Genomic DNA, 5,155 nt, shown 5'->3' on the forward strand with positions numbered 1-5,155 from the left:
TAGAGACCTTGCGCTCCTCCACCTTCCATTTGAGGATGCCCCACAGATGCTCAATATGGTTTAGGTCTGAAGACATGTTTGGCCAGTCTATCACCTTTACCCTCAGCTTATTTAGCAAGGCAGTGGTCTTCTTGGAGGTGTGTTTTGGGTCGTTATTATGTTGGAATACTGCCCTGCAGCCCATTCTCCAAAGGGAGGGTATCATGCTCTGCTTCAGTATGTCACAGTACATGTTGGTTTTTATGGTTCCCTCAATTAACTGTAGCTCCCCAGTGCCGGGAGCACTCATGCAGCCCCAGACCATAACACTCCCACCACCATGCTTGACTATAGGCAAGACACACTTGTCTTTGTACTCCTCACCTGGTTGCTGCCACACACGCTTGACACCATCTGAACCAAATAAGTTTATCTTGGTCTCATCAGACCACAGGACATGGTTACAGTAATTCATGTCCTTAGTCTGCTTGTCTTCAGCAAACTGTTTGTCCGCTTTCTTGTGCATCATCTTTAGAAAATTTGATTTGATGCAGTGTGCGGCGTATGGTCTGAGCACTGACAGGCTGACCCCCCACCCCGTCAACCTCTGCAGCAACGCTGGCAGCACTCATATGTCTATTTTCCAAAGACAACGTCTGGATATGACACTGGGCACGTGCACTCAATCTCTTTGGAGGACCATGGCGAGCCCTGTTCTGAGTGGAACCTGTCCTGGTAAACTGCTGTATGGTCTTGGCCACCATGCTGCAGCTCAGTTTCAGTGTCTTGGCTATCCTCTTATAACCTATGCCATCTTTATTTAGAGCAACAATTCTTTTTTTCAGATCTCAGAGAGTTCTTTGCCATTAGGTGCCATATTGAACTTCCAGTGACCAGTATGAGAGAGTGAGAGCGATAACACCAAATTTAAAGGGGTTGTAAACCCTTATGGTTTTTCACCTTAATGCATTCTATGCATTAAGGTAAAAAACCTGCTGTGGTGCTGCAGCCTCCCCAAGCCCCCGTTTTACTTACCTGACCCCGATCCTTCGCCGGCCGGGAACGAGCACACCAGCTCTAGCTGGTGTCTCATGTCCTGATTGAAGAGATTGATAGCAGCACAGCCATTGGCTCCCACTGCTATCAATCAAATCCAATGATGTAGCACTGGGGAGCAGGGCCTGCATTCTGTGAATGGACACGGGAGCGCTCCCACACGGGTGTCCACCATAGGAGAGAGCTTCTCGGCCTTTTGGCTAAGATCAAGTGTAGTATCTGTTCTTATCAGTTGTCAGAGGAGGCGCTGTGCTACTCCTATGACGTAATTGTGCCTGGAAGGGCAGTTTCAGCAGGGACTATTTCGAGCTGCCCGACAGATACTGGGGGCCGACCCATGGTTGCTTCTGAAGCCGTCTGGAAGGGTGCTCCTGGTGGGGATGGGTGCTGCACTGGGTCCGACCAGAGGGTCGGGTCCCTGGCCTAGATTGGGGTGGTTCTAGCTCCGGTCAGTTTTTCAGGAAAGAACACTTGCTACCCTATAGCACCGGGGGGAGCGGTTATTATTTCCCAACTGTAATTAGGTAGGAGTAATGGGGACGAGGGTTGAGCCTTTGAGGTAGAGGCTCTCCCCATGCTGCGAGAACTTAAGGCCTTCCTGGCTGGGGTGGGGGCTGCTCTGGCCTGGGCTGTTGGTCAGGGTTGGGACAAGAAGCCTGTGGTGAATGTGCCCCTGAAGTGGCAGTTCAGGGGTGCCGTATAATCACTGTGAGTGAGGGTCACTTTGATTTATGGCACCATGGTCACTTCACCAACACACATTTTTCACACCTGCCTCTAGGGCCGAGCCTTTTGGCTAGGACCAGGGGAAATTTTTATTCCTGGCCGAAGGGCATGGCCATTGTATTGCACAATGGTCAATCTTTCACTTCTCCCACTTCCTTCTCCCCACTTTCCTATTTATTTCACCCCCCGTGTTTGTCACTTTTTTGTATTTTTTTGTTTGATGTGTAACACGATTGTCACTGTGTGATTAGTAGGGTGTGGGTCCTCGGGCCTAACCTAAATGTCTTGGGATGGGGGTGGACATAGGCCTTTTGGCCTGGTTCATCCTCTCTCATGGGGTCTCATGGGGGAGTCCCTCTTTTGGCAGACCTTCCAGAGAAAGGAGGTCTGTCTGGTTTCGGCCAGATAGACCCAAGTGAAGTACCTCAGTCCCCTTCTGGAGCCTAAGGCCCCGGGGGATCAGGGTAAGGTCCTTCCTAGGGAGGTCCAGTGTAACACTCGTTGCACGTTTTGTGCTCTTTATGTATGTGCACTTTTTTTGGCACCGGTGGAGTTTTTGGGTGTGTTTCACACACCACAGGCTTTTAAAAATAAAAGAACAAATAAAAAATACAAATGAAATCATTATGTCTCTCCATTCCAATTTACTCAACAGTCTTTCAAACTAATTTTCAGTGCAAGCCAATAAACTACTGATACAACACAGAAGAAGATAAATCTTGATTTGATGTTTCCAGCACATTGATGTGTTGTGATGTGAAGTGGCTTCTAGTGCCTTCAATCAGAATTTGTCACCTTTACGTGGAACTACTGCTGGTGCATTCATTTGTGCTCATAGGGTTAATATCCTACTATTACAGGTTTTATTTAAAGAGTAACACAATTCAATTACAATTGGGATAATTTGATTCTGCACTGGGTGTTAGCTGCTGTCCAGTACCCTAGCAGGCGATGTGCTTCACCTCATGATTCAACGAGGTCAAAGTATGCTTTTTATCCAAGCTAATGTTGCCCCCATACGAACTAGAGTTTGATTCATTGATATGTAGAACACTATAAGACATATAATTCCATTCTTATTCCTGTTCTTTCCTAGTGACATAATTGCATAAATATGTGGAAAAAACACTGGCCAGTAACAGTGGTCATGCACATAGTATCTCACAAAAGTGTGTACACCCCTCACATTTTTGTAAATATTTTATTATATCTTTTCATGTGACAACACTGAAGACATGACACTTTGCTACAATTTAATGTAGTGAGTGTGCAGCTTGTATAACAGTGTAAATGTGCTGTCCCCTCAAAATAACTCAGCACACAGCCATTAATGTCTAAACCGCAGGCAACAAAAGTGAGTACACCCCTAAGTGAAAATGTCCAAATTGGGCCCAAAGTGTCAATATTTTGTGTGGCCACCATTATTTTCCAGCACTGCCTTAACCCTCTTGGGCATGAAGTTCACCCGAGCTTCACAGGTTGCCACTGGAGTCCTCTTCCACTCCTCCATGACGACATCACAGAGCTGGTGAATGTTAGAGACCTTGTGCTCCTCCACTTTCCGTTTGAGGATGCCCCACAGATGCTCAACAGGGTTTAGGTCTGAAGACATGCTTGGCCAGTCCATCACCTTTACCTTCAGCTTCTTTAGCAAGGCAGTGGTCGTCTTGGAGGTGTGTTTGGGGTCGTTATCATGTTGGAATACTGCCCTGCGGCCCAGTCTCTGAAGGGAAGGGATCATGCTCTGCTTCAGTATGTCACAGTACATGTTGGCATTCATGATTCCCTCAATGAACTGTAGCGCCCCAGTGCCAGCAGCACTCATCTAGCCCTAGACCATGACACTCCCCTCACCATGCTTGACTGTAGGCAAGACACACTTGTCTTTGTACTCCTCACCTGGTTGCCACCACACAATTTTGACACCATCTGAACCAAATAAGTTTATCTTGGTTTCATCAGGCCACAGGAAATGGTTCCAGTAATCCATGTCCTTAGTCTGCTTGTCTTCAGCAAACTGTTTGCAGGTTTTCTTGTGCATCATCTTTAGAAGAGGCTTCCTTCTGGGGCAACAGCCATGCATACCAATTTGATGCAGTGTGCGACGTATGGTCTGAGCACTGACAGGCTGACCCCCACCCCTTCAACCTCTGCAGCAATGCTGGTGGCACTCATACATCAATTTCCCAAAGACAACCTCTGGATATGATGCTGGGCACGTGCACTCAATTTCTTTGGTCGACCATGGCGAGGCCTGTTCTGAGTGGAACCTGTCCTGTTAAACCACTGTATGGTCTTGGCCACCGTGCTGCAGCTAAGTTTCAGGGTCTTGGCAATCTTCTTATAGCCTAGGCCATCTTTATGTATAGCAACAATTTTTTTTTTCGGATCCTCAGAGAGTTCTTTGCCATGAGGTGCCATGTTGAACTTCCAGTGACCAGTATGAGTGAGTGAGAGCGATAACACCAAATTTAACACACCTTCTCCCCATTCACACCTGAGACTTGTAACACTAATGAGTCTCATGACACCGGGGAGGGAAAATGGCTAATTGGGCCCAAAACCATGAGGGGTGTACTCACTTTTGTTGCCAGCGGTTTAGAAATTAATGGCTGTGTGTTGAGTTATTTTGAGGGCACAACAAATTAACACTGTTATACAAGCTGTACACTCACTACTTTACATTGTAGCAAAGTGTCATTTCTTCAGTGTTGTCACATGAAAAGATATAATAATATATTTACAAATATGTGAGGTGTGTACTCAATTTTGTGAGATACTGTATATGAAGCAAGGGTCTCTGTGTTTTTGCCATGCTGTGAGAAAGACCTCTGTCAAAAGACAACATAAAAATAATACCTAATTAGTGATATGCAGTAATTGTCCCTTACTGCCTAAAAGTTAGAAATCCATTTTGGTTTGAGTTGTCCTTTACTTGATGTACCATAAGAAAAATTGATTTTCAGTCATTAACCACTTGCCAACCAGCTCACGTACATTTACTGCAGTAAATTAGTGGCAGCCCTGCGTAAATCGCCATACCTGTACGTCGCTCACGCCCGCGGGTAGAGGTCGCGGCGATCAGATTTGTTACAGAACTGATCAGTCTACAGGTCCAGGCCAATGATTTCCTGAACCTGCTGATCGGTTCTGGCAAATGAAAAGCCTCCTCTGCCTGTGTAATGTAAACACAGGCAGAGGAAGTGATGTCACCCCCTCTCGTGGAGCCCTTTTAGTTTCCAGTGAGAGTAGATAGGACATCTAAAAGTGAGTTGCACCAACACTACACTAACACCAGTACACATAGGTACTCTTGTCAACTCTGATCACCCCCTGAACGACCCCACAGTTATCCCCCTTCACTCCCTGTCAATGTGTCACCAAGTGCAGTTTT

The 5,155-nt window shown here is 46.4% G+C and overlaps 1 pseudogene; it reads left to right on the forward strand.

Annotated features, from left to right (window-relative positions):
* The first annotated feature begins 1,215 nt into the window (after window positions 1-1,215).
* LOC141124385 (U2 spliceosomal RNA) lies at window positions 1,216-1,340 on the forward strand (annotated as a pseudogene).
* The last annotated feature ends 3,815 nt before the right edge of the window (window positions 1,341-5,155 follow it).

Source organism: Aquarana catesbeiana, linkage group LG01 (assembly GCF_042186555.1).
Source record: "Aquarana catesbeiana isolate 2022-GZ linkage group LG01, ASM4218655v1, whole genome shotgun sequence".
NCBI lineage: Eukaryota > Metazoa > Chordata > Amphibia > Anura > Ranidae > Aquarana > Aquarana catesbeiana.